Here is a 23,304-nt window from a genome sequence, read left to right as displayed (position 1 = left end):
TATTATCTCCTCTCATAAAATTATTGCTTAGCAGGTAGTTTTGGCCGGGTAAAAAATAAAAATTCCCTTTAATAAGCATTATAACTTTATCCTATTTACAAAAATGATGTGCTTCTTGTCTTTCTAAGAATTGAAATTAGGAAAGGAAGTAGTTTCTTCTTGATGATTTCGAAATATTACTGAATAAAACGCCTACAAGAGAAAACGCGAGGATGCATGGTAACCGTGTGGCTAACGAAAATAAACTAGCGTGTATATTTACGTGCTTTTTTTTAAACGAAATAAAGAAAAAAAAATTTAGAGCACTGCCTCGTAAATTCGATGACAATTATGTTTTTAAAGTATAAACTGCATTAGGTTTACAAGACTCATAGCCAGATGCTTGTCTCTCTTAGTCGCGTTGACGGTAACTTGCAGGTAAACCGTTAATTCTTGCCAGTTTTCTTCGACTTTGGAATGTTTTGGCTGGGGAAAGGTGTTCACGAGGGATTTCTGTCTCTGAAATCATACTTGGGCTTCTTGGCGTGGGTAAGGTTGTGAATTTTCACCATTTGCATAGCCAGATCAATTCAAATGGACTCCTCGTGGAAATGGAACTCACTAGCAATACACGAAGGTCGACTATGGAAAATTCCGGAGATGTCTGCGCCGCGCCGCTCCTAAGGAGCGACTTTTGAAAGTGGTTGAACATCGTAAACCAACCTTCGGGTTGGGGCGTTGAGTTAGCATAGACGTCGTATAATGAAAGGAATAGACCGAAATATTTATTGGCACATGCCCTCCGCCAACGCAATTCATAGACCTAACAAGCAACCATTATATAACCATGCATACAATATTTATGCAAGCGACTATTTGGCCGATTTTTTTCCTTCTAAGACCTTCAGTTCTTAGCGCATTCATGATGAACCGTTTGAGCCCCCACCTCCAAACTCCTTCCTCAACTGACGACCGTTAATCTGATTGAATGACCTTGCCTCCAGCTTCAACTCCCCAATCCCCCGTCGTTTCTTTCCAGCTGATTATGTTGGTTCGAAGTATAAAGGAGCGTCGCTAACCTGACTTGCTGCGGGACCACGTCAAAATTATCAAAAATTAAGGATATACAAAAAGAACCACAAGAGGCAGTTTTATGCCTTTGACATGAAAAAGATGTGTTTCAAAAATTTGAAGTTACTTTGCATGGGCGTACCCAGCGGGAAGCAGGAGGGGGCACCTGTCCTCCGACCCCCCTTCTCCCCCCCACAGGAACAAAAATCGCAAATTTCTTTAAGAAAAATCAAGACTGAATTGAAACAAAAGTTTTGAACGAACATTTTTTTAATCCACAACAAATGAAATTAGAATAACATGCAACTAAAATATTTTTTTTCAAACGGGTAATTTTAAAAACTAATAAAGGGCTGTTATAATTTTCTTAAAATGTTGGTTTCATTAACCTTTTTATTGCTTAAATGTTACATCTTGAACGGCCATGGCATGCCCCCCCTCCCCCTAGATTTGATCCTGGGTACGCCCTTGTCACCATGGTTCTGAAGTTAAATTGGAAGTGTAGTACAGATACTAAATAATGAAGTGAGAAGGTTTAATTGATGTACCACTTATGATGATTTATGATGATAATTATGATGATTAAGACTTTCAAGGATGAGGCTTAATGGATATGTTTCGGTTAGGGATAGAAATCATCATAAGACAGTCTTATTTGGATGTTTACTGCTGCCAGCTGCTCCTTACACGGGCTGGCTGCAATACACGTCATTAATAGGCATCGAAGTTCATGAATTCATATGAATTTATCATGTTATCATGTATTTAAATTGTATTCACGTAAACTTGTTTTTCGCCAAATGTGTATCCGGATTTTCGGCGCTCGTATCAATGGCCATTTACTGTACTGCAATTATAAATACTTGCTCACAAACAAATTGAATCACTGCACTAATCACAGATCAGAACAACCGATGACTTGTTTCAATCACAAAACAAACCACGTAGCAATCCTGAAATTCATTATAGAAGAAAAAAACACCATATGGATATTTTTCAATAGGTAGATAAAACTATCTGACCTACTACGAGCTAATTCCAAGTGAAATTTTACGTTATATCAAGTTACAGAATTTTAAGTCGATGTTAATCCGATCCGAGATGAAACTCAGATCAGTGCTATCGCGGACGCGATGTTCCTCGACTGCTTATCTTTCCACCGTGGCTCTTTGTAGACTCCATTGATGTTTGACCCCAGGTATTCCATCCTCATCGAAAGACTTCCTCATAGGATCTGGATGAAGCACGCCCCTTCCAGCTAGGGCCTAACTTCTCGTGCATTATGTGCCAACCCTCCGGAGTTTTTTTCCACAAAATTTCCAGATTCATACTACCGGATAGTGGAGCATAGCATGCAAACAGACTTGTAGAAACGATAGTACACAGTACGAAATTCAAAACACAGGAATTGATATTTATTCATCACGAAGTGTTTGAATCTGGCATAACCTTATATTTATGCATGGAAATTATATCCACGTGAACTTGTTTTTCGCTAAATGTGAATCGGGGTTTCCGACGGTCGCATTAATCACCCCCTAATGCATTGCAATGCTGAAGTCTTAGTCCTAAAAAAATTAATAATTTTACTAATTATGGCTCACAATAATCAATGACTTATTCCTTCAATTACAGAACTAATCGCGCATCAATCCTGAAATTGATTTTAGAGGACTTTTTTCAATTTATTTCCTGGGTAGATACAACTGTCTTGCTATTTCTTCTACCCTCTTTAAAAACTGTAATCCGCAGCTAATTCAATGAGGGAAGTATTATATGCTGGGATGATAATTAAAAAAGTCCGAATCTATTTCAACCGGAAAACCTTTACAAACAACGTTGTACCGAAGAAAAGTCTCTTTCTTTTATTTTGTGAACGTCAACTAAACATTCTGCAAGTTAGGATGCATAGGGAGATGAATTCTATAAAAAAATGACTATGCACATGATCGAAGCAAAGCTTACAGAATGGATTGATAGAGGTTGGGTGAGGTCACTACTTTGGTCCCAACATGCCTCGAGCGTCAATAGTAACATGGCTTGCAACACGTAACTTAGCGTAATGATTAGCGGAATATTGGTTAATTGCTGCACAATTTGGTGCCAAGGAAAATTTTTAAGGGAATTTTAGTGGCCATCTGTTAATGTGATAAGTTATAAATATCATAATATTGCATTTCAGTTTTTGTGTGCCTAAGTTTTACTCCGGCGCCCGCTGATGATTGTATTTCCCACGTCACGTGATACATGTGATATGTAAGCGTGTTTAGTGCATAGTGTGCCATCTACTCGCCCTGGCTAATCCTCACTCCAACAAGGGCGGAAGAGAGGGCAATTCGAATCGACTCTCCACCAATAACAAACGATGAACAGAAAATATGTAATTGGGTTCGTCTGTTGCGCAAAGTGCAATAATATATGGGAAACAAAACCTACATTTGTGTCACTCCGAAATATACGTTATTTTCGGATTCATTCCTTTTTATATGCGAATGTTGCACAGTGAAATTAAATCATTCTAAATACACTCACTGTGATTTCTTAAGTAAAATGTAGTGACAGTACAGTTTTATTGAATCGCCAATTTTCGTCGGATCTTCACCAAAATTAGTATACATAACTTATTTCACATTCTAAACAATCCTAGGGGTGGGCGAAAGCTCTTCGAGTACATTTAAAAATTTACTAATTCATTACTTATCTTGGTGTCGGATGGGTAACTTATGCGTTGCAGGAACCATCATAGATGAGAAAAGACGATCGAAAACTGAACTGTTGCTCAGGTGAACAAATTAGTTCGTATCAGAGGGTTTTGATATAACTTCGAGGGACGAATTAATGCTTTTAATACAAAAACCATGCCTCGACCCACCCTGGCATAATTCGACCCGCCCACATAATTTCGTTAATGCCGTCATAAGCCCGTCTGTCGGAGTCAGTCGACACACAAATAGCCGTGCGCTACCCAACCCACCCCTCCGGTCCTACGACCGTCCACTAGGAATAAGCCATTCATTCGCTTGGATTTTACAAAATGTAGAGAGGAAATTTTTCATCCTTTACAAGACACATCACGCCCCGTCTATACCCAAACCTTAGCAACAGTTTGTTTTCGATCGTCTTTTCTCATCTATGATGGCTCCTGTAACGTTTAAGTTACCCATCCGACACCAAGATAAGTAATGAACTAGTAATTTCTTTTTGTACACGAAGCGCTTTCGCCCCCCCCCCCCTATGATTGTTTATAATTAAATATAAGTTACGTAAGTATACTAATTTTGGTGAAGATCCGACGAAAATTGGCGATTCGATAAAACTATACCGTTGCCTAAAATGTTTTTCTCACAAGGAACTGCACAGATAAATTAAGTAAGAAGGTTTTAAAGGTAAAAACTACCGTTACGTGGTTGTTTCTTTGGATTTGGAGCCACTTACTTTTTTCCACGATCTGAATGAACCCAAATACTAAAACCTGAGTATCGTTGGATGTATTATTCCTCTTCTGTAACTCTCACGGTAACACAACAAACTTCACAATGCAACACAATCACCACAAGATGCTTCCACACATACACCATCGAACACATTTTACACTATGGCACATGCTGAAGTAGTGATTTCCAAACTCAGATTTTTTCTTACTCCACATAGACCACTGCACTTATTCACAATGCGCAACTAACAATTTACGAGATTAGAATACATAATTCAACTCCTTCATGCTGCTGGAAATTGAGAATAATTACTTCACAAGACGAAAAAGGCACACTTCTTCAGGAGATCAATTCAACACTCTCATCACATGGCTTTCCAGCAACTGAACTATGTTCTGAGTGGCTTCGCTCTGATTCGAAATTTTCTCCGCCCTCAACTCTGAATTGCGTCACGCCGAAGGCCCAAAGACACGGGCTCTTCCTACGGTTAGTGCATGATCACGGTTCAAAACTATAAGACCGGTTGAGTGGGAATGATGCTTCGTGTTAACTGCACGTGTAAATACTAGCGATTATTCATGACGGCTTTGTAGGGAATCCACAGTGATTCTTCCCTTCGAGAGCATTGCCAAATATAATGTGAAGCGAGGGATAAAAGACCAGCCCTCACAGCGCCATACAACAGACCACACACCATAGATAGACCACATAAAGTCACTTGTTCCTGCAGTGATTAGAGTTGACTCCAAATCAAAAGTATGTAGGCCCCTATTAGCCGAGGCAACCAGACGCGCCACCGGGCCTTCCACCGGGTCTTGTTGCTCGGGTTTATTCCGCCCATGTCACCGGTGGCGCCACCAATATCGGTTTTAAATTTTACCCTGCACACAGCGGTAGTTGAAATGATGTTGTGCTGTGAGGACGTACCATTGCTAGCTTTTCTCATAAAGAAGAGAAGGCGAAGGACTAGAAGGTTTCGGAAGTATCGTATGTATACGTCTAGACTTACCAAAGGGCTTTAATACACACTATACGATGATCATTGTGCATCTTAAATCATTAATTGGATTATATTTAAATTTGATCATTTAAGAATTTAAATGAAGGTTAAAATGTTTTCAACCAATTTTATAATAATACAACATTTTACATTAATCATGGTAGTTTTTAAAACTTAATTCTACTTTTAAAAACAGTCTTCAAATAAACATCAGTAGTATTAATTCATTCACTTTGTTCAGTTAAAACTTAAAATAATCTCATTCATTAGCACAATAAAATAATCTTGTAATCACTGAATGTTTTAATCATATATTTGTTTGATTACACGTGAGAATAAAATTCCTGAATATTTCAAACTTTATACTTAACAACGGTTTCGTTAGAATGTCGGCTACTTGATTTTCTGAGAGACAAAACTGAAGTCAAATATCCTTCCGAATAATCCCTATTTATAAATCTGTACCTCATCTCAATGTGTTTCTTCTCCTACTTATCTGACCAGAGTATATCATTTTTATAGCACTCCTCAGATTGTATGTATTTAAATTCACAAATACTGGTTTGCCTGTCAACTCCTTAAGGCCTTAGCATTTTTTATTTCTTGACAGCACTCAGATGCTGCAATAAAGTCTTCCTCAGTTGAGGAGAGTGCCACAACGCTTTGTTTGTGTGAGCGCCACTGGAGTGGGGCACCACCGAACAGAATTGAATATCCTATTGTACTTTTTCTTTCAGATAGATCTCCTGCAAAGCCTGAGTCACTATGTGCTTACAGCTTTATTTGCTCTCCCATTTCTGTCGAGCGGAAATGTATTCCCAACCTTTCTGTTCCGTGTAGATATATAATTGTCCTCTTCAAAATCTCTAAATTTTCTTTGACAGGTTTTCCAATGTATCTGCTCTCAAAATTAACCGAAAATGCAAGGTCGGGTCTAGTTTTACATAATTTAGCGTATCATCTATAAATGATACGAAGTATCATTTACTACCGCGAGTCGCAGTCTCAAATGGATCGCAAACATCAGTGTGAATTATTCCCAAAATTCTATTTGCTCTCATTCTTTCACTTTGAAATGGGAATCTGGTTTGTTTATCATTCACGCAAACAGAACAAAAATTATTGCAATTTTTTTAGGCGCACCATGACATAGTGATGACAATTTTTTAAGGCTTTTAAAATTTTTATGACCGATTTTTCTGAGCCATTCAATATCTAACAAAACTGCCTGAGTTAATATGGCTTCGGTTTCGTTTAGATCAGCTGCAAACTATCCATTTGAACCTTTCTTTCCTTCTATTACAATATTTTGTTTTGGCCTTTGTACTTCACCTACTAATAATCTAACGCTATCCGTTGTAACTAATACATTTCAATTATTAATTGTGATTTCAGAAACAGATAATAAATTATTAGATAATTCAGGTACGCATAACTGTTAAGATTTCTATGAAATACCTAATTTCGTGTCTTAAAAAAATACTATGTACTTTGGTAGTCAAGGGTTTGTTTACTTACTTTGTAGAGATTTACTATTTATTAATGGTTTAGAATAAAAAAACGAGATAAACGATCAAGGTAATGTCGCCAGTGGCACACGACAAGGGGGCGAACAACCTTGTCACTCCTTCTGACGAAGCCGCATACCACCCATCAAAAACCCGCTGGCTTTCACAGCGGCCGCGGCCGATATTCCCATACACAAAGACCGCCTCACACAGGATACATAACACATATGATCCCTTCGTTGGGGTCACTACTGCGACGCATCGTTGTGGCGAAATGCTCGGCAGGAGACAAAACAAATAGCGGGACGATCCTGTCGAATTCCGACGCCCACTCTGACAGGAGGATAATTACAGAACGTTGTACAACTCCCGCGGGCTGTCACAGCACGGAGGGAGGATATTTGACCGATACCATTTCGCACGGATCCACCCTGACCCGCAGCACGTCCAACGACAATGCCGAGGAACTCTTCGGCGACAAGTCACTCACTCGCCGTTTGACGGCAACTAGCTTGACATTTCTCGTAGATTCATATCCTCACAGTTATAACAACAAACGTACACCTCCTCTCAATCACTCGATGGAACAGAAGTCTTAATCCTCCTTTTCACCGTTTCTAAACAAAACTTCCGCCTCGTTTTCGGCCAAAATTTGGCCAGCAATCAGCTTTAATACACAGTAAACTTGAGATATTCCTAACTCAATATTGAGCCAATGACACCCACTAAAGCCGAGGGCCACAGGCGCAGTCAGAAGGCTTCAACACAAGTCGTTCTTCCTCACTTTAAAACCCGCAAGTGCGGTCAAGTTTGAACAATATAGACTCGTGCGACGGGGAGGGCTAAAAAATCCCCGGCCAAGCGGGAGTTGTCCCGCCCAGGATCTCTGGGGTGCCGCTGCCCAAACCCCTCCTGGTCTTGACCCCGGGTCTCCCTCCTAGCGTTCACCGCGTATCGCCGCCGCTACATCCGCTTTGGAGAACCAAGGAGGCATACAGGACCTCTCTTGATATTATACAAGAAATTGTACATGGGGAGAAATTGTATCGTGGGACACACGGCCACTTCCACTCTCGTAAAGCGCGAAGGAAACGGGCCCGCCCGGTAGAAAGACCGGCGCAGAGACGTCGAAGCGCTAAGATCGGCGGTCACAGGACGAATGCCGCGCGCTCGACGCCTCTATCGCCGGGGCCACCCCACTCCCGGTCCCCCTCAACCTCCTCTCTACGCCACTAAAAAGTAAGATACTGGAACCAGATTTTTTATTTTTCCGGACTAAACTGCCGAAGCTTGTTCAGCTGCGCGAAGACTTTGTCTACGGAATACCGCAATAATAATTTTTTATCAATAACACCTCTTTTAGTTTACATTTATTCATTTCTAGACTTCCTACTCCTTTCACTAACATACTCTTTAACATATTCGCATCTTTCTTAGCAACCTTAACCTTATCATTACTTGCAAATTTTCTGCTGTTTCGGTGGAAATAACTATATGTTTTGTCGCTCCACTATCTATTACAAATTCAAATGTATTCTTACTATTAAGATTAGACGCAGATTCTGCTAAAAATGCTACTTTACTTTCTCTCGGCTTTCTATCCCTATACCCTTTTTCCTTTTACGATCCCGCATTTCTAAAAAAGCAATGTTTTGGTCATGATTCGTTTTCTTACATATTTTACAACGTTTTTCTCGTAAAAAGCAGTCCTTTTCTGAATGATGACTTTGTTTACATATTGAACACCTCCTTTTTGGACATCTAGCCTTGATATGACCCTTTTCGTTACATGAAAAACACAATATATCATTTTTGTAATTCATTTTACTGTGTCGATAATCTGCAGCGAAAGATACTGCTCTTGTATCACCCTACGTCTTCAATTTCGCTTCTTCCATCTGAAGTCGTGCGCATAGATCCTCAATTGTTTCTTCCTGCCATACCCTTCCTAAGGGAGCCTCCTCCTTTTCTACCATATGACCAAGTTCTTTCCCCTCCCTCTTCTCTGTTAACCAATCCGTTCAACCTAGTTACCTTCCTCCCTCCCCCTCCTAGTCTGGTATAAAAGGATATAAAAGGGCCTCTGTAGAGTTCACCTGATGATGACGTCTAACGTTGAAACCATAGTCGTGTAAATTTGTGAATAAATATTCATGTGATAGCACAAAGTTCCTTTTTTTAATTTTAATGAGGAAATATAACTCAAAAGCCAAAACCATGCATAGACAAGTGCCATCACGAAATACATGATTCCGAATCTATGGTCGCCATATTTACTTCCAATTCAATTAATTGCTAAGAAGAATATTTTAAGAAATAAAATTGCGCGGAAATACATAAAACAACGTACGCATTGTTCGATTGGCTCGACATCATAAGATGATACGCTGTCAGGCCAATTTATTGGAGCTGATGCTTCTGGCTTGTCATTTGTTTTCGCAACGCAGAGCCGTGAAGGGCGCAATTCGCTAGTGAGGCGGTAGCTCTCGTCTCGTCGACGCAACGCAGAGCTGTGAATCCACCCTTAACTACCAGCCAATCCCTCCCCTTCTCCCATCACCTCCGCTCACCTCCACCCCCAACCTCGCTGAGGTAATATTTATTCTTCGCTGCAACCCTCCATACACACATGTATACTACGTGAATGACTTCCAGGGGTCGAATTAGGTTATTTCCCAGATAGCGGAATAGCGTAGTTTCCTTCATCAAAGAAAACGAAAGGCATTGATTGCGATTCGTTACCCACCATTAGTGTATTCATAATATACAAATTATTTGGTTTTAGATGTCCCAGTTTAGACGAATTTTAATGGATAATTTTAACTGCATTTGAAAAAGGCCAGATTGGCGCTCATGCGATGCCACTCCACGTGACGTCACTGGGACCTAGTTTCTATACGAGTAGATAGGAGTTTTACATCGTCTGAGATTACCAATGCATGCATGAGGCACAGAGCTCAGGGAAACATCTCTTAATAATCACCCATTAAAACTGCCTATGGTCGGAAAGTTTCCTTCGCTTGTTAAGGTATTAATAATCCTTATTTAGGCAAAGGGATAGCTGCTAGCAGCCTGCATCACAGCGACGCACATGTCCTCGCCCCAAGGTCACCTCACTTGCGGCAGCGGGAACCAGAAACACGTCACACGGAGTTTTCCCAGCTATCATACTTAGCCGTCGCGTTTTCGCGCGCTTGAAATTTTTCACTTTTCATTTAATCGAGAAAAATAGATATCGTCATTAAAAAATCTAAAAGCGTGAAATACGTCCTCCAGGAGTAATAATCTTTCGATTTAGGAAATAAAAAATAATAGGAAACCACCCTATTGGTCCAATCGTTGAAGATTTTTACCTCTGAATTCTGTAAAACGATCTCATTTAACAAACAGAAGGGTATTCTACATTGGGCCGGTTTGTAAATCAAAGATTTCCTTCTCAACACAGTGGAGGGTCGGTTCTTCACATCAACAAAATGTTGTTGAGCGATGAGTCCACTTACCTGTCTAGGTTCTCCTTACCATCGCTCGACTCCGAGCATTTTCTCCCTGAGTCCATCCCAAGGAGTGCATGTTCTATGTCCGCGTGTATGTGCGAGTGAGTGGTATCTCAGCCAAACCCTCGCCCTTTAACCCTCGCCAACTTTCCTTCGCGTTGAGTGAGTGCTCTTGAATGGACCTCTGGTTGTGAGGTCCATTGGTCACTGCTGCGAATCCTCTTGTTTCACCAAACCAACACAAGTCATTTTTATTCGCAACTGTGACGTGATCCATAGCGTTACGGCCGATGGAGACTATTTTTCTTTGCCACTATTGAAGCTGTGTATATCACCTTACCTTTAAAAACTCTTCTCGGGATACCGCGCGGGTAAGACTATATAAGAGCGCCGACGTTTCGGGTACCGACTCGCTATCCATGCTCACGGCTACTTAAATCTGAATGAAATGATGACTTAAATGATTAACTTAAAAATCTAATGATTAACTTATTATGATGACTTAAATGACTTTAATTATTACTTCGAGAATCGGCTTTACGAGTTTTTCTTATATAGTCTTACCCGCGCGGTATCCCGAGAAGAGTTTTTACATGTTGTTCGCCGGAAAAGAGTAAAATCACCTTACCTGTTCTATGAACCAATTGACTTAAGGATTTGAACATACGTAGTTAGAGAATGTGTCAACGATCATTTTTGGCACCACGCCGATTGAAGCTTCCACCTTGTGAGTGGTCGCCACTCCTTCCCGGGTTGGAATATTTTTTTCCTCAAAATGGCCACAATCCATAGTGATAATAATAATAACAATCCATAGAGGACCAAATTTACAGCAAAAAATATTAGAAATTGACTCCAAATTTTAGATATCGGTTGCGAGGAAAAAGAAATAAACCACGCCATTCTCCAATCGTTTCCGGTTGCATATCCAAGAAACAAAAACGAAACTTTATTCGTCACAAAAGGAAACAAAACATAATCATAACTCGTACACAATAATGACACACTGCATTAGCATGAATCCAAAAGCAATTGAGATCGCATATCCAACAAAAAATACTGTCTTGAATTTATTTTTTTGCTGTGAGATAATCCATTTACCTAATTTATTCTTACAAATCGATACGGTTTCAAATAATTCGGACGCTACACCTGATTTTTAGCGTTAATGACTGGAATTAATTCAATAAGAAAACCAATCAGAAGATAACCAAGATACTGCGGAGGATAGAACGATGTTCACTTCAAAGGAGAGAAACTAGAGCAAGAAGGATTTTTCACTTTCCTTAGGCACAGTATCAAACAGTGGCTCCGACTCCATGGGGCCTGCGGGGGCCCGAGCCCCCTCAAAACTTCGTTATGGATGTGAAATTTTGGATGTCGATTGGATGTCGAATTGGATGTTGATTTTCTCCGGAGTGTCCAGAGATCGAGATTCGAGTTATCAGGGTTCTAATGTCGATCATATGACTCTTCTAAAATGCTTAAAAAACTTAAAACTCACTAATAATAAAATATCCCGGGGTAAGATCCCAGGTTTGGGCCCCCCCAATATTTTTTGTAAGTTGGCCTCCCTGGTATCACATGAGATGGAGGAAGCATGATGGATATTAAGCGCCGCATAGTCCAAGATTAGAAGATAGTCTTGTAGCTCACTCACTAGCTCTACTCGAAGAGCATTTAATTATATAGACGGGGAAACAGTACCCAAAAATACTTGGGTTAGTATCGACACTCAGTGGAAGTAAGTATTGACATTCAATGGTACGAGGGGTATGTGTGATCGCATGATTGGGAGCATGATCAAGGGAAAAGTATACAACACTGTTGTGCATTTGGCAGTGAAATCTGCTCTGAAAAGAATAACCACGGAAAGAAACTGGATGAGATGAGAGTGTTGAAATGGATGATGGGAAAAACGAAAAGGGATGAGACTGGGAATAAGATGTTAAGGGATATGGCAGGAATGGTTGATATCTCAATGACGGCGCAAGATGGAAGGATGCAATGGTTCGGACATATTTTAAGAAGGGATAAGGATTATGCGGGGAACAGGTTTTGCAATTTGCAAGCAGGCGGGAAGAGACTATAGAGGAAAACCGAAGAGAATACTGTGTCGAGAACGATTTGAGGGAGAAGAGTTTGACTGAATGGGATGGATGCCCATGATAGAGGGACTTGGAGGCGAATAGTTATGAATTAGGCGGGACGGAGATTAACGGAGATTAAGCTGCAGAGAAAGAAGAAGAATTGACCCTCTATGGAACATAAATAAGATCCATGAGTATCATAAAATAATATACAACCTCAAGGGTGAGTCCATAAATTACGCTAACTTCACCCATTCACAATTGTGGGTCAAAGGAGGTTTTTTTGGTATACACGACGTATTTTTTTCATCGTGAAACAGTGTAAAATGGAGAAAAAGCTAGTAAATGTTATGTTTAACATGTTTCTACACCACAACATGGGTGAATCGAGCGTAATAGTATTTATCACGTGATCATGCAGACACTACCAAGTAGCACTGTAGCCCCTATAAATCCTTTGCCCCCCATGCCAGAACGCGCTATTCGGCGAACGCAGCATACACGTTTAGCGTGCGGTGGCAGAGGACAGGTCCCGATCTGCTGTTTCCGTAAATGTTTCGTCACTCGATAGCGTACTCAACGCTGTCACTCATTCAAAATTCTATTATGTCGATAACTACGAAGCAGACGTGATGAGTAACGTCTACAAGACGTAAGGATTGCTGTCAGGAAGAAGTCACGGAAAGAAGTTGCGAAGCAGAGGTTCACGACAAAAGGAGACTACTGTATGTAAAAACAAAGCAAGACACCCGTGTTTGAGGAGATTTATGGTCTAAACGAAGAAATCAATGTCAATTCATTTAAAATCATACGAAAGAGAGTTTATTTTTACCTAAGAGTCTATAATGACTTATCTAGTGCATTTGAAATGTGTCAGCAACGGTTAATTAACTCCTGTGTTAGATTTATATTTGATTTACGTAGAGATGAACATTTGTCCAAATTCTACTCTGATCTGAATTGGTTACCTCTTCACAGCCGAAGGGATTATATCCTAGGATATTTTCTGTTCTCCTTATTCCAAAAACAGACGCCTGCATACCTGTACGAATTGTTCATCCCCCGCAAAAAAGTTACTGGAATTTACACCCGCCATGTTTCTGACCTTCAAATTCCTCAAGCCCGCACCAATATATATTTCAAATCTTTTCATCAACTGCGTCTAGATTCTGGAACTCTCTACCGCCAAATATAAAGACGTCACAATCACTTCAGTCGTTTAAAGGATGGCTGTACTCCTATTTGAAGTCTGGGGCTTAATTTAGTCTCCTCAACTCATTGAAGTTATCATCTTAAAGTTGTGATGTTATCAAAACTCTCTACACAAATTTGTATATGTATATGCGTGTTCATTACTGTCTAACTTAAAACTTATATTTTTGTGAAATTAGTATTGAATATTTTACATTTTTTGTATAAATATCTACTTACTGTTAGCCTAGCATCAATCTCCATAATGCCTTATTTTTGTCAAATTGCCTTTTATTAAGAGTAGAACATTTCCTGTATGTTCTATTTTTTGCTCTCATAGGTTTTACCTAGAGCATAATAAAAATATTCTATTCTATTCAATTCTATTCTATTTTAAAAAAAGAGCATTTATTTTTTTAAATCTTCGGCTGCATCATATTAGCTGTGCCTAATTTTCTCTCAAAAATGTACCCGTTTTTTTCCGCATAGCATCAAGTTTCCCAACTTTGAGCGCTTGGTATTCCTGTACTTTCGTTTCAGTAACTTGCATTTTTTTATATATGAAAGCCACATTTAGTATTAAAAGTTTGCTGAAAACAAATTTTATACCATTAAAATTGATGGATTTGCTGTAAGCAACGTAAATCTCTTCTAACTTCGAAACCAATGGGTACATTGAAAAATGTAAAAGCTGCCCGTCTAAATCGGCCTTAAAAAATAGCTTAAGCAAATTGTGTTTTTTTAATAAATCCAACGTGATGGAGCACAGATTACTACGTTCACCTTGAAAACACTCATTTTGAAAAAAAAATGAAAAAAATTCAACGTGAGACTAGAGGAGGGATGGATTCAAGTCAAATTTCACCAAATGGGGGAGGGATCGCCAAAATCACCTTTTCAGGTGATTAATAGAAACCGGCAAGACCGATTGGATCTGCTAAATCATCCCCTTGACTAGAATTCGTATATGGCTCTTCTCAGAGGTGGGAAATATCAAAGATATGTAAGATTTAATAACGTATTTTTGATATTTTTAGTGATTTGTATTTTGTATCGAAAATACAATTTTTTAAAGCAAAATATATATTGTGACATAGGTACGGGTTCACGTTGTACTTAAAATTAGAGCAAAAGATACCTGAGGTCGGGGGCGACGTGAGAACGAGTAGGTTTTGGTGAGAAACGACGGCAGGATGGGGGACCCGTGGGGCTGAATTTAAAGAAATCACACGTAATCGTGGGTTGCATGATACAAAGTAATACATTTATTCACGGAAAGACATGAGAAACAAGATAAAACACTCAAATTAGAATACGATTATGTGGGGAGTAGCACTTGGTAAAAAGAAATTAGAGGGACTGGATTGGGGCAACTTACAACTAATTGACATTGGATAATTATAAAAAAGAAGCAACTTTATTACACTAAATGAATTGAAATTAAACACAAACATATGAATGGTACCCTGATTGTTCCAGCGCAGCGCATCTTGAAGAAGGAAGAACGAAAACGAGGACGAATCATCTTCGAACGGTGCAAGAGGACTACTTCACCAAAAATTTAATTTAAAAAAGTCTCAGACACCGAATGATCACATATATCGTCTTTTTTCCTTTAAACTTAGCACTTTTCAATGAAATGGTATTTTTTCAATGTTTAGATCTTAGTTAGAAATGCAACGACGATACCGATTTAATCAATAGGTTCATGTGGCATTACTTGATTACTGCGCTAATTAAAAATTAATAATTTTGATTTGTGGCATTGAAAATTTTGGATTTCACAGTTCAAAGGTGGACTTTTTTATTTTAGGTAATTATTTTGTAATTACCATTATATTTCTGTATTTCACATACTATTATGCGGGGTAATTTTTATATTATTTTTGAAACAGAGTTTTTAGGAGTATTTTGTATTTTTATCTAAAATACAATTAAAATTTATTTTGTCCGCCTCTAGCTATTACTCAAATTAAGGTGATATAAATTTAAAGTAGGCTGAAAACAATAAAAAATTGTTCCTATATACTTTGTAACGGAAGAAACATAGCTCTAATGTCAATTTCAATGCTTGTAATTCAAAGTTTGTCCTCCGAAAAGATGCTATCATGCCTGAATGCACAATGAATCAGAAACAAATCCAGCAAAGTCTGCCTCTACATCAATACTTCCGTTGTATAACCTGAGTTCCGTTTGCTTAGGATAACAGCAACTACTTTGGCCCAAGTGGTCGTAGTTTTCAATGAACACTACAGTTAATTTTTTTTTAATTCGAATTGAATGAGAAAAAATAGAAGCTTCCCATTTCTTTCCCACTTTTGGCTAATTACTTATGAGCTCATAATCTGGTTATTAGTGATCAGATTTTTTCTCTTCTTTTTAGCTAAACTCAAGATTTCGCAAAATAAAAACCCTAGCACTTGAAGTTTTTTCTTAAGCAAGCCGCTTCATTTTGCGCTGGGCAATCTCGTCGCACGAGCGGGGTGGCGTTGTCAGACTTCTCGCCAAGTCGCGACGCTTCCAGTTGGCTGGAGCCATATCCCTCTCCCTTCGACGTAAATCCTCTCGGTGGTTGACTGCGGCGGTTTGGTCGCGGGCCACGGAAACGTCTCTGCCGAACTGTTGGCTGAGAATTCCGGACCGCGGATAAATTTCGGGCCCATTAGTGCCAGGTGTTGTCTCTCCGGCTGTCTAGCGGCTCAATCGATCAGGTGACTGCTGGAGCCAGAGGGAAAAGTAGTTGACCAACCGGAGTCTCTCCCGGTCAACCCACTTCCTCTCGGTCTCCTAACCGTGAGAGGGAAGGGAAGGGAGGGCGGTGGAACCCCTATGAGCGGTGTAACGTTACTCACCTAGGTGGAAGCTTCCACTTCTTATTTTGTGTTACCCTGGGGTACAGAAAAACACTTAATTAAGAAATAACATGTACCAAAATCATTTTTTTACAAATTATATTCAAAATGTCGTAAATAAGACTAATTGGGCCCAATTTACAATCTGATATTATACAAATATATCGCGTAATTTCCCTTTCTGTTCCAATGGGCACAATCAAAAATTGTCTATGCATACAACTGAACTCCCGCCACGGAAATCTTTGGTAAAAGGCGAAAGATTTATACGAACTGGCTTGAGTTCTGCCGTATCTATTCCTACGCGATCTTTCTCTCTTGTAGGTGCCTCCTTTTTCTTCGCGTCCTTTTCTTCTTTCTGCCGATCTTTTCAGAACACGTCTATCTCTTTTAGCTCTCTCAATATGTTAGCTTTTCTCCCGATCTTTTTAGAGCACGTCTATCTCTTAGTTCTCTCCATACACGACTGTGCTAGTTTTTCTTTCCGCGTCCCTCACTACCATTATTGCCTCCTCACTACGATTGTTAATTTTATTTTTTTTATTTTAAAACAAACAACATGGCGGTTTTTTACAGCGGTGGCTCCTTAAATACGCACTCTTTGGGTAGGCGTTGCAATCACAGCTGATGCGCGGGGTTTAAATTCCGTTCGCACACATGCACTCACATGCAAATAAACTAAACATACACAAACAATACTTAAAACTAAACAAAAAAGGAGAGGGACGAAACTGCGATGAATGCTCCTCATCAATCGAGAAAATTGAATATTATCGCTGCCATTACAATGTATCGTAACTAAAATACATTTTAGAAGAATTATGTACTCTCAAAACACAACCTTACAAAACCAAAGTACATACAGCTGTGCCCTAAAGTTGAGCATTAATTACGAGTAGTAATAACTATTATCCCTTTTTTTAAATTCTCAATTATCATTCAGAGGGAAATAATTCCCATTATGAAGCCTAAACAATAGTAAATTTCGAAAAAAAAATATATTTTAGCGAATTAATTGCATGTCTGTCCATTTATTCCGAGTAAAAAATATTTTGTATATTAATATTATGAATTTAAATAAGATTTAGCAATTCTCTCATGTCTCAGAGTCTCTTAGTAAGATATGTAGTGAGATTTCCCAGAAATCAGCTCGGAGAAATAATTAATCGGCTATTATTGTTGGTCCGCCCAAACCGCTCTTTCCCTGTCCCCAACGCTGTCCTCAATCAAGCTTAAATGATGGATGAGGTCCGAGAATAAACGATTTTACTTTACTATTTATTGCGTTACCTTAGTTTTCTCTTAGCCTGTAATTTTTGGTGGCGATTCGAGCCATTAATTAAATGAATGCCTCTTCAGTCCTGATTCAGAAACCTTACACTGCCTTTGTAGGAACCGTGTATCAACCGTGGTGCATTTACGATATGTAATGTTTGGAAGAGGAATTTCAAAAATTCAAGCAAATCTTTTTCCTCGGCATGATATCCCAAAATATATACGGCGTTACTTTGGTTAAGTTCTAAATTTATGCATCCTTTTTCCTACTCAAATGCGTGTAAGAAGTACTTAGTGTAGGCGTTTCACGTTGGTTGAATCGAAATTGGTGTAGTCGTTCTAATCAACCGTATTATTATTCGTCTATTATCCCCTTCTATCCTGCAGCAATCTATTTTCTTGGGTGGAAAAAAAACCTTTACTTTGAATGACAGCGTGAATAGATGTTGTCATGCGTGATCTATGATAATTACCCTCGCCCGTTATGACGCGAAATGTTTTTTTTATAATTGGATGAAGAAGGAATCCGAGATTTTTAGCCTCAATAGGGAAATTGCATAATTTTTATCGACAGTATGCTGATATACTGCAATAAATACTTTCTACCGCAATATACTTTTTTCCGCTTAAAATTCAGTTTATACACTAGAAAATGAATCCCAAATGTCTTCCGAGTTTAACGGGCTAAAAAATACCGCCCCCACTAACCTTACGCCGTGACGTCATAATTCAGTAGGAGTCCAAGATCCAAGCCCAGTAACGTCGTTGCTACAGGTTTGGAAGAGCCACGTTGCGTTTAAAGGAGAACATGGCTGAAATAATGAAAAATTACAAGTGGTGCATTGTTCCTCTGTGCAATAACATCCCAGAAAAAAATTTCGTCTGAATTCCCACGGAAGAAATGAAAAGAAAAGCCTCGATGCATTCCGTCCGTCGGGATGAGCGTTGCGAAAAAATAAGAGTATAATAAACGGAATGATAAACCCGTGTGCTATGTGTGCGAAGATAACGTTTATGTAAATAATATTTCGATATTTCATCGTCTGAATAACTTGAACCTGAAATTTTTCTATAATTCGACTGCCGTATAATAAAAACTTCGAGATACTTGTTTCTCGATGGGTGCGAAGGGCTGGAATTATTTATGGCACTTGCTCAATTTCAGTTACGGAAGGACATATAAAATTCCATGATGTTTAAAATCAAGGAATAAAATATGAAAATAAAGAGTAACGTTGTTCCTCATATACATTCGAGTGCCAGCCAAGAAGACATCGTATTCTTCTACTGTCGGCGTCAAAATGATGTGCCGCTGTACTTTGCAAATTATATATCTTGGCTTCAGTGCAAGCTATAATAATGAATTATACTTCATTTTAAAGACAAATTTATCCTAAATTCTTATTTATATTTTTTGCTAAAAATTCAAAAATGTAAACACACCAGTGCAATAAATGTTTCCGTGCACCGTAAAATTAACCGTTTTGTCAACTTCATGAACTTTGTAACTCAACCTAGGAAAAACTACTGCGTCAACAGCATTCTTCTTCCACAGTAACTTACAAACATCAGTGTAGATTAATAAAATGGCTTTTTCGTATTTTTAGAGCGCATATTTTTTAATAAATTAATGAAAATATTTAAACAGTATCTTGCCCTATAATTAACCCCGAAAGAACAATAAAACTGATAGAAACACTTTTAAATTTATGTGTAATTGTTCTATGATCCATAATCTATAAAAATATTGATATCTGTGAATGTTAATCGACTCTATTATTGCCATATGTTGCCGCGGCGGGTAAACCTAGGGCAGCTGATGTGAGAATGGATCGGAGACGTATTATAAAAGAAGTTGTAGGTGGAAAAAGAATGGAATCCAGAGGTGGTCACAAAAAATGAATCGTAAAGTTCTTTGATTTTATTCTTCGCCCGTTGCTTGCTTTTCAGAAAAAGTTGAATCACAAGAGAAATGCTCCGCGGCCCTTGATTTGGAAACTGTGGAGGAAGAAGCAGAAGACATGTGTGGATCAGCAATTTCCATTCAGCATTTTATTTTAGTTGTCAGGAAAAACCAAGGATCCATTTAAAGGTTGTCAGGCCATTGTATAAAGTAGGACTGATGTGCACCATAGGGAAAATGGGGTGCTTGAGGGAATTAATAGTCTGGCTTGCTCAGATTCCAGTCTTAAAGAGCTTCCTGTCGCCTTCCAGGCAAAGTATTTTTAAGTTGAAATCATCATTGACTGCTTCGAGGAGGAAAATAAGTTCACCATAAGACTCTGTACCGGACTGCCAAAAAACTACACATTTCACATGAGTATACGCTTTCGCCAATAATTCATGCAAGTCTCACTTTGTTGTGAACTATATTACATTTCAGATGCACATCAGCTACCTTTCCATTTCTCGGCATCGACTTTCGGTGCTGACGAAGTCTACAGTTTCACTAAAATACTCTGATGTCATGATGGAATCAGTAACAGGAAGCTTGCTAGTATCAGCCTAAGAATAAGCATATTTCTTCATCTTCACGCAATCTATCGCTTTCAATGAAGGAGAAATAGATCAAATAAAAGCCCTGCAGTCACAATTAACAACTCCTAAACGTCTGCACTTCAACAAATGAATCATAACCACGCTGTAGCTTGTATTCAAGTATGCAACCTCTACCATGGTCGTGCTACCGTGCCTCCTCGTACTGAATAATGACGTCACTTTTCTACCAGCCAATCATCGGGCGTTTTTGATTCTCACTCGTATTTGAAAACTATCGTGAAATTTGATGAATTAAATATCGCAAACCACGTCATAAAATAATAAAAACCTTTCACCGAGGTATGCAAACATATATTTTTATATAATTTTGGGGCTGTTGATTATATCTGAAATATATGCAAGTTCCCTCAATTATAATATGAAATAATACACGCATATACTTTCATCACTTAATAAGCTTTACCCGCAAATTCAACTGTTTATGAAGCTTTGATGCCGGGAAGAAATCAAAGAGGACTAAATATAATTGTGGACCATTACAAACAAACATATATTGTCATAATTCTCGCACATAGGGTATTTTGAAATTGAATATTATGTTTTATCAGTATGTTTTATCTCGGAAACATTTTTATCACTTTTCTGGAGTTAAATATATCCGTTCTGATTACTGTGTTGAATACCGCACCCAAAGTCTTTTTTATAAAAAAATGACTGAAAAATCCTTTGCGTTTACTCAGAGATAGACTTTTTGGATAACTTGGCCCGAATACCACCAATAAAGATGTATTCGAAAAACAAAGGACCACCTCTTACGATGCGACGAGGGAAATATCCCCTATGAAAAAATTGTATAAACCTGTTTCAAAATTTTATACAATTTATACAATAGGTCTCTGAACACCTATTTAGGTAAAGACGTTTCTGAAAAGTAGGTGTAATTATTAAGCTAAAATTTATAACAATATGCCTGTAATGTCATCTATTTTTTTATTATGAGCATTTAAAATACGTCTTACAAGCCATCAAGGAAAAACGTAATTCGCACCGCCGCCATCTTGAATGACGTCAGCTCATGCAATAGTGTTGTTCTTAACCACCTTGACCGTGCACATTATTGAAGTTTACAGTGGAGATATTGTGGTTATTACGCCGTGTTTTTCGTGTCGTAGTTATTCCTCGATATGTCGCAGCGTATAGCTTCAAGTACTGCATTGTGCCTAAGTGCAGAAATACGACTAGATATGCTCCAAATAAATATTTTCATACGGTCACCCAAGACGTAGAACGAAGATTGATTCGGATGAGAAAGTGCCGACGAATGTGAATGAATGAAAAAAAATAATTCTAATATTAACGCATTGTTTATCAGATTTGACGCAATCCTATACCTACTCATCTTCACCAGTGGAAAGTTTTTCACTTGCTGGCTTTATCCACTTCGAGGGGATCTCTGTCCGACACTTTTTGAAAAAATTGTATTCCTCGCGGAGGCTAATGCAACCATGTAGAGCAACATTCGAGAAGTTTTACTTTAAAAGATAAAATATATATTTTTAAAACATACCTTTCTCGTGTACTATTTGTAACTATCCTTACGAGCAAAAACAGGTTAAATACTTTTTAAGATCTCTCAGTTTCCATAAGGTGAGGTGGGGTAAGTGCGACTGCGGGGTAAGTGCGACCCCCCTTCAGGTAAATCGTATTTCCGTTCTCGAAGCAGGTGGCGGTCGTGCAACATATTCCACACATTGTTATGAAACCAGAGCCAACGACTTTGTAATACTTATCCCTTAATTTCTCGTTCCACATGCTTGGCAAATATACCCGTCCGTAGTTGGTTGTGAGGAGAAGCTATACCGCAGTTCCCTCTGAATCAACGCATCGGAGGTGTTAGGTAAGAACTATATCTTGTTTTCTCTTCTTCATGGATTGGCTTTCCTTGCTTTACTTTAAATTTAGGAACTCGGGTCATTATATTTAGTTTAGATGGGGGGTCGCACTTTCCCTGTCGTAACCGTTCATTCCTACCTTCCGGGGCAAGTGCGACCCCGTTACCTGGGGTAAGTGCGACCCCCTGTCGCACATACCCCAGGCTACGGGGTTGAAGTATGGATTGAATTTTTAGTTTCTGTCAAACAGTTCTTGCGTTAAACTTTTAGTTTCTGTCTGGCAGTTCTTGCGTTAAACTTTCTTAAATAAATGTTGCAAAATACCGAAGTTTATAAAACTAGGTCTTTTAATTAGAGTCCTCTCACTCTTATTTTGAAGATTTATCTGATAAAGATAGCTTACTTCAGTTTGTAGATTGATTATGATAGGGCATTGGATATCATGTCTTCTGACGAGGAGGATGTAGATGACATGGTATTAATGCCTGAAACAAGATAGCAAAAAAGCTTAAAAAATCGGTGACTAACATTCAAAGTGGAGATTGGATTCTGGCTAGATTCAGCAGCAAAAAGTCAGTTGCTCACTATGTAGGGAAAATTCTGGAGATTAATGAATAAGGTGATGCCGTGGTTTGCTTTTTGAGGACATTTTTTGGAGCTGAAATAAGTTTCACCTGTCCATGGAATGAGGATTCCAGCGAAATACCTAGGGAAGGTGTAAAAATATTACCGAATCCCCTGTCGGCCGTCGACCGGCCGGCTTACAAATGTTTTTTTTTTTTTCAAAAAGTATTTCAAATACTGTTTTAGATTTCAAACTCCCAAGTCACAGGTATTGTGCATTACAATTTTGCCCAGCCCTACTTACATAATACTTGAACTGCTCTCAGAACTAGCTATGCAATCATTGCAAGAAAGGCTGTTAACTTCCACCTCACCGTCCTCCTCAAAAACTCGTGCCTCCACAGAATAGGTTGTGCTCGGGGCACACACGGGCTCGAACGATACATTCGTTTTGA

At 38.8% G+C, this 23,304-nt stretch overlaps 1 pseudogene; it reads right to left on the bottom strand.

Annotated features, from left to right (window-relative positions):
- Positions 1-16,800: 16,800 nt before the first annotated feature.
- On the bottom strand, positions 16,801-16,912 carry LOC124173784 (annotated as a pseudogene).
- Positions 16,913-23,304: the final 6,392 nt, after the last annotated feature.

The sequence above is a fragment of the Ischnura elegans genome, chromosome 1 (genome assembly GCF_921293095.1).
Source record: "Ischnura elegans chromosome 1, ioIscEleg1.1, whole genome shotgun sequence".
Taxonomy (NCBI): domain Eukaryota; kingdom Metazoa; phylum Arthropoda; class Insecta; order Odonata; family Coenagrionidae; genus Ischnura; species Ischnura elegans.
The sequence above is the reverse complement of the archived record's forward strand: the minus strand, read 5'-3'. Positions and strand labels throughout refer to the sequence as shown.